Below are 13,605 nucleotides of genomic sequence, written 5' to 3'. Positions count from 1 at the left end.
TTCAATTTCCGTCCCGTCTAGGAATTTTCCGGGTTGGAAAATTTCTCGACTTCCTTGGGCATAGAGTATGATTGTACTTGCCACACAATTATACTAATGCAAAGATGGTACAGACATCGAAAGCTTTCAATTAATAACTGGGGAAGTGCATATAAAACACTAAGTTGAGAGCACGCTATAAGCTAATATGCGATAAGCAATAAGCTCTAAATGCACAGAAGAAGAAGAAGAAGAAGAAAAATAAGTTGGTGCTTTTCATTTATTAAGTACAATAATTTAATTTGAAATCGGTTGACATTCACTTAATCATATTAAGTAGCAGAGATGGATCATTCTTTTGTGGCTTTTTCGTTACATTTAACTTAGAATGTTTACGTTAAAGCGAAGACTACATATCAAGAAGACTGGAAACTGTTCCCTTCTTCCATTCAAAAGTCAAACGTCACTGATAACAACGCCTCTGACAATCAAAGGTGGAACTTTGAAGTGTTAGTGAGACTGCTCATTAACAGTGACTGTGTGCGTGACCTAATGTCACCGAAACGAATAATCATAACACGGTACTCGTTGTTGTTTTTGTTTTGCTCTACAAAATTTCACGGCAATTTGTATCCTAATCACAGCAAGCCGGTGGTTTTACAACTCCAAACCGAAAAACTTGTCATGGTGGATCAAGTAGAGGATTGAAACTCGGATCGATACCTAGGAATTGGCGGTTTCCACCTTCGTTGAGGGAACTACCGTGATTCGAAAGCTGTTGAAAATTCAAGGATTCAAAAAGAAGAAAGATCCTGTACCTACGATCCAAAAATTCTTTTGACTGCACCTGCAGTGAAAACACATAGGTAATTTTGAATTGTTATAGGGAGATTAATAGCATTATTTTTTTTTCTATTCAACGATGCATTAACTGAAAATTCAACTGAATTTTACGATATAATTCTATAATAAAAATTAATGGGAAAGTCCCAAAAAGAGAAGTCCATCACAAGAGGCGACCCCGGCATAGTGGTAAGCATCCATACCTCTCACGTCAAAGTCACGAGTTCAAATCTCTCCCCCGGACAAGTCACGAATGGCCCAATAGCGTTAAAGTAACTATAATAATAATAAAAAAAACGGTCCATCACTGTCAAACAGTAACAAACAAAAAATCTGAATTGATCCATGGTGAGATCTGACCCTTCGTACTAATAGAAACTAGTCCCTTCTCTAGGGATACCCAGAATATGTCCAGAAGTAGCCAGTGTGGACCTGAGCACTTCAAATTACTACCATTGAACTACAGTCAACTATCCATTTCTCGATATTGAAGAGACCCTCGACATGGGAAGAGATTGACATTCAGAACAGTAATGTTTAACCAAATAGTAACATTCAAGAAGCATTTCGGGTTCAGAAATCCCGTATCCAAAGCAAAACTGGATCGCTTCTGATGTGATGTGATGTGATGTGAATGGAACCCACCATCAGTACAAGGATTACCAATGTCTGCAGATACTTTACCGGTTGTAAAGTTCTGCCTGGTGGTTTGTTGCAGCAGGGTGAATCAGCCTCATTGAAGACCTTTGGAAGACAAAACGACCAGATGACCATCTGTAATCACGTTACAAGGGACTGGCAAATCCACGAACCCTCGTCCAGTCAAAAAACCCTTTGATAATCACGTTCTGGGCCAACTTCGAAAATGTTGACCGGATTAATAACCAAATAAGCATAAAAAACTCCGAGAAAATAAAACGTTCACACATGCCTACTCTGCAAAACTGGATTGCTTCTATCGACAAATTAAGAGTAATTTGATCCCAATAATTTTCTAGGCATTATCGGCATATAGAATGATCTAAATAGGAAGCAATACCCGAGCAGGAACGAATATCTCAAGAGGAATTTTGCATTAGGTTCTAAGTAACATTGATCGATTCTCTTCGTCGACTTTCTCTTTCGTTAATAACTTGAGCACATAACTGTTTCTTGTTGCGTTTGTCATATTAGATGCAAGATAAAAGCTTGTTATATCGATCTGTGTGCCGAAAATACCTAATTTTTTTTTTTTTACTATAGTCACTTTAACACTCTTGGGTCATTCGTGACTTGTCCGGGGGTGAGATTTGAACTCGTGACTTTGGCGTGAGAGGTATGGATGTTAACCACTACGCCGGGGTCGCCCCCTACCTAAAATTATATTTACATGGCCGTGGGATACAAAGAGAAAGTTGACGAAGAGAATCTGTCAATAATAGTTAGGACCTAATGCAATGTTTAGCTTGATCTCAATACCTTAAACTGGTATGGATGAGCATGACATAAGAGGTAAAATAGCAAAAACACAATACCAAAACAAAATTTTCCCACAATACCATTCCAATACCAAATTATACAAATGCAATACCAAAACAATACCGCACAGGTATTCTTTTGGCAACCAAATGTAATTTTTTGTTATTTACAGAGTATTTAGGATATAATTTTTTGGTATTATTTTTTTGTATTTTACCTCTTATGTCATGCTGATCAACACCAAATTTTGGTATCAGATCAGAATTAGGTATTCGTTAGTTATTTTCTCCTACTCGGGGACTTCCGAGAAGGAAACCGATACCCGAGCAGGAAAAAATAACATATTAATACCAAATTCAGGTATTAAAATAGCATAACTGGCAAACTTAATATGGTATTAGTGAGGCTGACATAAGAGGTAAAATACCAAAAATAATACCTCAAAAATATTCTATGAATAACGAACTAATAAATAATTTAGGTATTACAATAACAAACGGATAACAGACACTTTTTTAGATGTCAGAATACCATAGTTTGTTATTTTGAAGGTCTTCTATAACTCTTTTAGGTGTTATTGTCTGAAAAGTGAAGGATCACATTTTGTTATTTTGGTATTCATTTGATATTTTAAAAAATATTTGAATAACTGAATACTATCAAAACAAGGTTTTATACCACAAGCATACCTAAATCTGGTATCATACTACATTAAGATATGCCTATAATACCTATCAATCACAAGGTGGGCTATATTCTTTTCAGGTTGGGTTTAGTCATATCCCATAGAATCTGCAACATGTTCTCAGCTCAGCACAGCTCTTTCGATTAGTATTGAAGTCCCCAACAACTGTGCCAAATTTGAAGAAATGAATTCCAGGAGAATTGGCCAAACTAATTATGAGGAAAAATCTAATGAATTGTTGAGGTGAAATGCAATTTAATTCTAATGGCATTTTCAATGTGTGCAGATTTCTAAGGAAGTGGTGAGATTCAAAGTAAAATCTGGAATGAATTCAATGAAAATTCTGAGAATCATTCCAATGGGTTTCTTACTGAGGAGAATCTCAAAAATTTTAAATTGAATTCGGAGGATAGTTCCAATAACATTTTGAGTGTCAATGAGATTTTCGGGAGAATACGAAGCGAATGCTGAGGAGAACTCCAAGTGTACTTTAAGGTCTTCAGAATTACTTGAAAGTTCCCAAAACTTTCCTGAAGTTCCTGAAATTGACTTCAATTTCTTTTGTTGTTTGAGATACTAGCCTAATGCTCTCAATACTTCTCAACAAATTTTAAAACTGAACTTTTTCGGAAATCCTACAGTTTTCACAATTTTTCTTACGGTCACGGACTCTTTTCTAAAGTTTTAAAAAATCACTGAAGATCTCGAATCAACTTTAAAATTTATGTAATTTATTTAACGTTAACGGAACTGCATTGAGGTTCTCAGCCCTTTCCTGAAGTTCTTGAAAGTTCTCCATTTTTTTGCAGTTGTCATGATGCTTGTTGTACTGACCTGAATTTAGTTGAACTGGCATAAAAAATGATTAAGCTTCCGTGAACTTCTAAACGTTTCTTAACATCTCTGAAGCTCTTTGAAATTCTGGGAACTTCCTAAAATGTCCCGCACTGGACTCCCCTGGAAGTGACTGCCTCTCATTTCAAATGGCCTGGGTTCATTCCCAGTCGGCGCCGTCGGGATTTTCTGAGGCATAACATCTCTGATCACGTCACGATCACGAAGAGAATACAGGATGTCCGAATATAATACGTACAACAAAATGGTGTTGAAAATGTCTTTTATTTACAACTGAAAAATCAATATACATTGTTGGTGTTGAAAATGTCTTTTATTTACAACTGAAAAATCAATATACATTGTTTATTAGTAATATTTATTGAAGAAAACAGTATTATTTGATTATTTCAAAATGGCCACCTGAGATACATGCCTTCAAACGTTTCGGAAAGTTATCCACGATGGCCGCAAATTCTTCTTCAGATATTTCATCCCAAACCTTTAGAAAATATGCTTTCAAATGCAGGGTTCTGCAGGCTCTTGACTCCAAGATAGATCATTGGATTCAAATCCGGTGAGTTGGGAGGTCATTCCTCTTTCGTCAAAAAGCTCGGAAAAAGACGTTTGCAGAGACTAATAGTCTTTTTGCCCCATGAGCCGGCACCCAGTCTTGCTAAGAAATCTAATCGTTCTTGCCGGTGTGAGTTATTCCAGCCCAAACCATGACGGAAACGGGGTGATGACTCTTTGAAATACTTCCTCGATTTTTGGAAGTAACATGAAACAACTGCCGATCATTCTGCTGCTCGATAGTGAAATTTTTTCATCGGTAAACAGCACAGTAAACAGACTGATGGCGGCCTTCGGACAACCGATTGAGAAAAATCTTAACTTTTCATGGTGTCATTCAAGTAGTCGTTTTTGCATAGTTTATATGATTTAACCTTCAAGTCATAATGAACTATGGTAGTAGCGGAATATTTCGGCATTTCCAGTGATTTCGCCAACTTTCGAATGGAAATTGTTGAATTTCACTTGATTCGTCGCCGGATTCTTATGCATTCCTCTAGCGTCCCAAGCTCCTGGAATCGTTTTATTGAATCGCTCACAGTATATTTCACCTTATTGAGCGTATTTGCAATCTCTGACATAGACGAATTTCACACTAACTCGACAAATGGTTGGCAGCACCCTTTCAGATGTCAATGAAACTTTGTAAGTGTATAGATTTCGTCTACTTAGGCAACTTTGCATGCTTATTTTCTTGAAAAAAAAAAATTAAGACCAACATTTGGAAAGGGCAGAACTTTTTTGTCATCATTTTCTTCAAAAAATAATAACTCAATAATGTCAAGTCCTACAGAAATGTCACCAAAGGATGATTTTTAGAGAAATAAATGAGTTTTTGTAAGAAAATAGAAAAACAATCGAAGGGTACACTGAAAAAAAATATTTTTAAAACTTAAAAATGAGATTTCTCAAAAACACCCTTTTTTAAATCTGAAACTTTTTCTAAAGATAGACATACCATTTACCTACAACTTGTTGACACATCCCAAGATGGACACTTTTAAAGGAAAAAAATTATTCAACAAAAACTTGTTCGTGTTTGCACTGAATAAAATCTATGATTTTTTTCAGGGTGGGAACGACAAATTAAATTTTTTTGAGTGTTTCACGTCTACCACTAAATAATATTGAGTTAAACTTCAAATGAAAAATTAAATGATCTTTTATAAAGCTTTTGAATATTAAGGAAGGGTCAACTAGTTGCGGAGATATGGACGGAACATGTTATGGTTAATATGGGTGTCGATATATCAAATCAAATAAATCGCTAACAAAATATGTTTAACGAGTGAGAAAACCAGTTTCAATAACACAAAATGTACCTAGCCTCACTACCTTCTGACCATTATTTCATTTTTACGGATAGTCTTAGCTCATTGAAGGCTATTCGTTCAATGAGGCCGATGAAGCACTCCTCGTATTTCCTGCCTGAAATACGATCTAAACTGAGTGCTTTATCTAACTGCTCCTATACTATCACCTTAGCTTGGGTCCCATCTCATTGCTCAATTCCGGGTAATGAGAAAGCGGACTCATTGGCTAAGGTGGGCGCTATGGAAGGCGATATTTTTGATATTGCTCGTCAGCAAGTCCTCATCAGTTGGCAACAAAAATGGAATGATGGTGAATTGGGAAGATGGTTACATTCTTTTCTCCCACAGGTGTCGAACAAACCATGGTTAAAAGGGTTGGACATGAGCCGCGACTTTATACGCGTTATATCAAGGCTTATGTCCAATCACTGCTCGTTAGACTCGCACATCTATCGAATTGGGCTCTCAGGCAGCAATTTATGTGCGTGTGGCAGTGGTTATCACGATATCGAGCATGTTGTTTGGTCATGTACCTTACACCGTGTTGCCAGATCTGAGTTATCCACATCCCTCAGGGCCCGAGGAAAACAACCCGCTAAACCCGTTAGAGATGTCTTGGCGAGCCCAGACCTCGACTATTTGAATTTAATTTATGTGTTTTTAAAACGGATAGATTTGAGGATTTAGTAGTTAGTGTCATCTTGTGTTCTCCCAAGTTGTTAGCTGCCCATCGGTGTACCCCCATGTTTGTCTTTTTCATCAGAGTGTCGCCTAGTTCAAGATCAAGAGCACATTGCTCTCCAAACCTTGTGTTCACAATCCCTACCCTGCCATCCATTTGTTACAATTTGCTACCCCTAACCTCGAGATAGCCGCGAGTAATCGGCCCCCGCTTTACTAACGTTAGTTTTAAGTAATATTGTTATCCATCCAATGAATATCGGCTCCGCAAAGCTACAGCAAATGAGCCTGGAAAAATAAACGAATTTAAAAAAAAATGGACCTATAAAATATATATTATTTCCCGTTTAAGATGTAGGTACACAAAAGGTACGATGTAGGTACGACCTGTCTGTAGGTATACATTATTTACTATTTAAGTAAAGATGTAGATACGACCGAAGTCAAGAAATCAATAAGACTGGCAACTTTTCCCTTCCTCTGAGGATGTAATCTTTGCAATCAAATTCGTTCGAAGCATTTATCTTTGCGCGGCAGATGACGCGATTGTACCTGTCTCATAGCGTTCGTATGAGAGAATGGAAGAGTTGCCAATCTTCTTGATTTGTTGTCTTCGTTACGACCCTATTCAATGTAGTGTAGAAACAGTGACAGTTGGAAAGTAAATTACTATAACGTTTAATAACAATTATTCCCATGGATGCCAGAAGTGTTTTTAAATGCAGTGCTGGTATTTCGAATCCCAAGTGCAACCGAAACAAACTACGTTACTTAACACCAGCATTAATTAAAAAATCCAATCTATGGGATATACTCACCAACTGAATGTACAGATGAGCATTTGTGAGTCATGCCGTGAATTGGTTCAGCACAATAGATATACATAAAAAAAAACCGCGCTCGGATCTGTGCGATCCACAACCATCCACAAGTGGGTATGAACCACCAACAAGTGATGAACAACCATCAACAAGTGGCCACCAACCTGATGATATACCAGGTAAGAATACTCAGATCGATAATTTATAGACTGTTATATATTTCTTTGATTTGTAATGATATAAGCAGGCCAATGCCTGGAATTAACGATTACGTGTCTGAACTTCGAAATGGCCTAAAATAATGGGTTCAGAAGCGACTTCTTATGATGTCTCTCAAAGAGGCATATACAATATTTGAAGAAACGTATGCGAGTATTAATAAATAAATAAATAAATAAATAAATAAATAAATGCAGAAGTTGCACACGAATTTGCTGCACTATTAGAAGAAAGTGGTAAAGAAGATGTAATTTATCAACAGTGGCTATCTACGGATCTTTGTAACTTGGAGAACATTATGAAACCTGCAAATGAGTTTGCCACGTACTTCGTAGATAAAATTGATAAGTTAATCACTCATGACTTTATGTGTAAAGAACAGTCAAAAAAGATTCTCTAAAAGAAGATGAATTAATTATAATTTGCGATTCCTCTGACAACTATTCATTTATTTTTCAGAACGCTGCTCAGAGTTACCATTGGAATAACGCTCAGGCAACTATTCACCCTTTTGTGGTTTATAATACACAGAAAAAAATGCTGAATTTTAACTATCGCGTGAAATCTCCCTTCGATTAATTTTGAGCTATACTTGGCATAAACAGTGAAATCGTTTACAAGATTGCATACAATATTGCTAATTTATACGATATTGTGCTTAAATTTACACGAAATATCGTGTAAATTTATGCCAAATCTAGCGTTAATAAAATAAACTGATAGAATTCTTGAAACTATCAATAGATTTCTCCATGATAAGAGCAGAAAAAAATTTGCCAGTCTATGTAACTTCATATCAATGCACAAATTGGAGGCATGGAAAAGATCCCTGTGATGCTATTGGTGGAACTTTAAAACGGATGGCAAAAAGAGCAAGCCTTGTCCAAGAATACGGAAATACTATTACAACCCCACGAGAGCTCTACGACTGGCAGTTAAACAAACAGAGAAAAGCATCACAACATTGAATTTCTGTTATATATCTACTGAGCAATACGAAAAAATGTCAGAAGAACAAGAAGATTTGTTTCACCACGCAAAGACGATATCTGGTACACAAAAAAAATCACAGTTTTCAGCCTATTGCTTAACTTATATATAAGTTATTCTCTAAATAAGATAAAATACCTCGAGACGACCGCGAGTACTCGGTCCAGTTCCTTTAATTTTAAATATAAGACAGTAACAATGTATAACGCAAAGGATAACTCGGCTCTGTAAAGTTTATTCGATTGAGCCTGTACAAATAAAGTAATTACAAAAAAAAAAATAAGATAAAATAAAAATTTATGAAATAAGAACACCATTTTTTCATACTCTGCCAATTAAACATAACATTAAAATTAAATTGTCTATATCATTCACATTAGGATTGAATACGTCTTCAATATCTTTTTTGGTGTACCTTTCATTTGGAGCTTGTTGAGTGAAATCCGGTTGAGTGGTAGGTTTCTCATGAGTCTCAACATTTCAATATTTTTCATGTCTACACTAAAAAAAATCATTGATTTCATTCAGTGTGAACACGAAAAAGTTTTTGTTAAATTTGTTTTTCTTTAAAAGTGCCCATCTTGAGATATAAGAACGAGTTATAGATAAATGGTCTGCTTATCTGTAGAGAAAATTTACGATTTTTAAAAAATTGTGTTTTTTTAAATTTTAAACATTTTTTTCTTCAGTGTAGCAATAACATTTTTAATGTTTTGGTATTTTATTATGCAAGCTCATTTATTTATCTACAAATCATTTTTGGTAACATTTTTGTAGGACTTGACATTATAGAGTTTAAATTTTTTGGAGAAAGTATTTATTAAAAAAAAGTTCCGCCCTTTTTAAATGATGGTCTAGCGTTTAAAAAAAAAAGTATGCAAAGTTGCTTAAGTATACGAAATCTACACACAATGACATGGCCTTTGCCACGATAAAATAGTCTTTTTAAATTTAGTAGATCAACTGCATTTGTGGATTGTGGCCAAGCTTTCATTTTTTCGGATCTGTTAAATTTTGATTGTAAATATTTGGTTGGTGTTATTTTTCATCTTCTTGTTTTATTGAAAGTAAATTAAGAACGGTTATTACAAACAATCTGTTAAATTGTGTACATGAATTAATATCTGATAAAATTGGACATCACTAGTAACAATGCATTCTTTAACGGTAGACCAACTATTGATGCATAAATGATTGAAGAAAATATAACAATCACGAATGGTGTTGACCCAAGTTTGTTTACACTGCCATCAATCGTCAGTCCGCATCGTCAACCACACTTGGGCTTAGTCATTCATACCGAATGAATCACACCAGTCCAAGGTTCCATTGGAAGTACATTGCATTCTATCGGAGCAATATAATGCTCAACCTGCGAAAGTCCTTCCACGACAATTTGCAAACAAAGCTTTCAGTGCCTTATCTTGATCAATCTCCGAATTGAAAATTTCCCATTCTACTCTACACACTCTACTCCACAACAATGTTCCCATGCTTAACATCCAAACAAGCCGAATCCCATGGAATTTTCAAACGACGTAGGCATTTATAGTACACAAATGTTGGACGTAGCGTAGCAACATTTCGAAAACGTCATCACCATCACCATAGGTAAAACAAAACTCCTCTCACGCCATGTCATTTTTCTCGATTTTCTCTTCACAATCTCGCTCTCTCATCTCTGTCTCTGTGGATTCCTTTTATGCTAGCTCAAGCATGTCTCTTGATTTACCTCGAAAAACTAACTGACCTTGAACTTTGGATGCTGCGCCTGTATCCGCCACACCGCACTACCACATTCAAGGCTCGTCACACGCGTTGAATAAGGATATCCCTCTCGTTTTGCCACTATCAGTGAAATACGGGAAGCCCTGTTGACCTGTATTTTCAATCGTACGGGTACGGAAGAGTGGGATCTTCCTGATGACCCGAGCTGCACGTACACGTGCCAGGAAATTTTAATCCAATTCAAGGGTTTTTTTTTCAAGCCTGAGATCTCACAATCCGACGAGTTTCACAGTGATCAGCTTCAGGGCGAAGATGAGACGCAAAAAGCGAAAATCGCGTAAATCGTGTTTTGATCCGGTTTCGATTCCTTCAACTTGGCTGGAGAGCACTGTTATTCCGTTTCACTCACGGTATGTAAACAGATTTTACATTGAAACACTCGTTTTTATTTTTTTGCGCTTGCAATTCTCCTTTCATCGAACACAACTTGCACTAAACTAGTTTTCATACAGCACTCGGTTTTCTATTTTTTACTTCTTTTTATCGATGAAGCAAGATGGATATTTCAGCAAGAATTTCATGATAACACTCGTTTAAAAAAATAATAATGAAATTTCACTTTGTCTGAAAACACCAACAATCAATTTGTGTAATTACTGCAGCAGCACTTTTTGTTATCTCTCAGAGTGCCAACAACACCAGGGAATCGAATTTTTTTAACAACCATAAAAAGGCAGAGTAATCACGCAAAAAGAAAATTAGAAACTTTTTATTGTCGTTCCAGGCTGGCCCCCGCAGTACCTGCCGAAGATAATAATTTACAGCACAATTTCTCACTCACTCACGTATCTCCGATCGGCGATCGGCGATCAACAAAGGCTACGGAGTCATAACGCTTCAAACGACATTATCAATTCCTCGGCTGCAATCATGAAAATTAATAATTCACACTCGGGCACTCGAACGCAGCAATTGAAACATTAAACATCAGTTGGAAAATCTATTCCGTTTCTCGGTGGCACGACCCCCCGCCGTCAAAGTGGTCCTCTCTCCCGGAAGAATACACGCAAGCAACAACCAATCGGTCCACAGAGTTCACACACTCCGCACTCCAACTTGAGAACTCTGCGCGAAATGCATTCACAAAAGGAGGCCTCTCAAATGTGTCACACACGCATCATTGCCTTCTCTGCCCTTCGCCTATGCATTGCATTGTCACTTGTTCCTGTCCTCCAGTCGTTTGCTTATTTATGCACTCTTGCTTTATGATCTCCCGAAATGGGGATCGCTGGTGGCATGGGGTGCAACCGCAACACAGTTGACAACAACGGCACCAATAAAAGAAAAGTCCAACAACGAAAACGCGACGCCTCACCGTTTCGACGAATACGGATACACACTGCGTTCCACCCGACAGTCGAACACGAATTGAGAAAGGCCCCCGAGAAACGATATGCTACATGGGCGAGTCGGTGAGCGAGCCACTGTTCAGTCGTCGGTATGTATTTTGCACTGGATATGGGGATTGTGGGATGCACAACAGCTGTGACGACTAACGACCGACCAGGAGACGAGAGAGATCGCAATAAGCCTATGGTAGTATGAATGTGCATTTAGTCGGTACGATTTCTTCCTGCTTGTCCAGTTGACGATCGCTCTCGATTTTTGGCCAAGTTTCTCGTGAGCAATGTTGATGATGTTGTGCCGGGTTTCTCTCAGTATATGCTCTTTGTTATGCTGCACGATGGAACCACTACAGAGACGCGCTATGTTTTGGGTGGTTGGTTGTATTGAACGGCGTGTTGTTGGGTGATTCATGTTGGCAGATAGATGGGCACGATATCTTGTCTAGTGAAGTTCGTCAAGAGCTGCGACATCTGTTGAGTAGTAGTTTAGCTTAGGGAATACTCAGTGGAAGCGCGAGCTTACGGTCTTTAAACAAATCGATCCCAGAGTTATCAAATTTAAGTACAAAAGTTAGCTTTGAAAGACTTTTGTTGTAAAGAATTCGTCAATTCATCAATTCCGCAAAAAAAAATCATAAAACTCAGAGGATTTTCGAATCCATATGTATTTGTTTCATTTATTACAGACTTTAAGAGTTCACGGGATGATATTATTATGAAATCCATAAATAGGTTTTAATGTTCTCTATATTCTTGATATGGTACAGCTCTACACTAACTGCTTCCCAAATGTTGTGACCAAATCATAAATCCCATTTCGCGAAATACCTTTTTTATGATTTGATAATCTTAGTTTATAGTTAATAATGTAATCTAACAGCAATTTTGAACAATCGTTCCAAAATCGTATGTAGTAAAAAATCAATGTTCATACTTTAAACGTTTGTTTTAAGTGTATACTCAACAAACAATTTATGCTGATTAATGGCTGAATAAGGCATTTTTTGCCGGACAAGCATATTTTTGCCTGAATAAGATCTTATTCTGCTTGCAATGTTGGTTGAGTAGTATCTATGGGTAAATTTTAATATATTTGATGGATAATTTTTTTAGGTCAATGACAATAGGGTGGTCCCTATTGCAATATAATAAATCTTTCATTTGACTGATTCGAGATAGGCCGATGAAATATTCTCCATTAACTCAGTTGGAAAGGACTTTCCTTAGCGCACTTGGTAAAGGCGCAGCTACAAAGCTAGACCATGCTGGAGGTGACTGGGTTCGATTCCCGGATCGGTCTAGGATTTTTTCAGCTTGGAATTTGTGTTGACTGTTGCCATAGAGTATGATTGTATGTTCTAAACAGTTAAACTAATGCAAAAATAGTACAGACATAGAAAGCTCTCAATTAATAACTGAGGAAGTGTACCTAGAACACTAAGTTGAGAGCACTGAATAAGCTAACATGCGACAAACACTATGTTGAAGAAGAAGAAGTAGAACCTTCTCATGTTCCTTTATCTTGGATATATCTCCATGTCCGGAATATTTAAATTTAAATAAAACTCCCTATATCATGAAAGTTCTTCTAAATCCAGGATCTTACAATTTTCGATGCATGAATCCTAAAAATAAATTAAAGCCTCAGAATATAATTTTTTACTCAAATTTTGAATCTTGATTTTTGTGTGCCCAGGATTTTTAAATTTGTTGTGGAAAATAGAATTATTTTACAATTTGCTCCATAATACTTTTGAAAATGTTCTGCAGAACACTCTCTGAATTCGCTCTGCAATGCTCTTCATATTGTTAATAATTTCTGCAGTGCGATTCCACGATAAATACTCCAGACCAAATTCACTTGGAGTTCTCTTCAGCATTTACTTAGTATTCTCCTGAAATTCACATGAAATTACCAATTCCATTTTTGTTCTTCTCCGATTTCCCAATAATTTTATTTAAATGTTCCTCATAATTTTCTTGGAACTCCCTTTTATTAAAAAAAAATCACCGGGGTATCGTTGGAATGCTCCTATGAATTAATTTGAAACTTTTCTCTTTATTTTGTTTGAATC

At 36.7% G+C, this 13,605-nt stretch overlaps 1 protein-coding gene across 5 annotated transcripts in view; it reads right to left on the bottom strand.

Moving 5' to 3' along the window:
• LOC135707990 (bromodomain-containing protein DDB_G0280777) overlaps positions 1-11,558 on the bottom strand; it is a 358,322-nt gene extending 346,764 nt beyond the window's left edge. For 2 of the 5 annotated variants that reach the window (XM_065229906.1, XM_065229911.1), the window contains exon 1: positions 10,147-11,557. The gene's annotated coding sequence lies outside the window, so the exon portion shown is untranslated. Of the gene's footprint in view, positions 1-10,146 lie in introns of all 5 variants that reach the window. The other 3 variants (XM_065229907.1, XM_065229910.1, XM_065229908.1) reach the window with 3 other exon arrangements.
• Between the last annotated feature and the right edge of the window lie 2,047 nt (positions 11,559-13,605).

This window comes from Ochlerotatus camptorhynchus, unplaced genomic scaffold, assembly GCF_037179485.1.
Source record: "Ochlerotatus camptorhynchus isolate MF236.1 unplaced genomic scaffold, CSIRO-AGI_Acam_v1.1 ptg000324l, whole genome shotgun sequence".
Lineage (NCBI taxonomy): Eukaryota > Metazoa > Arthropoda > Insecta > Diptera > Culicidae > Ochlerotatus > Ochlerotatus camptorhynchus.
The sequence above is the reverse complement of the archived record's forward strand: the minus strand, read 5'-3'. Positions and strand labels throughout refer to the sequence as shown.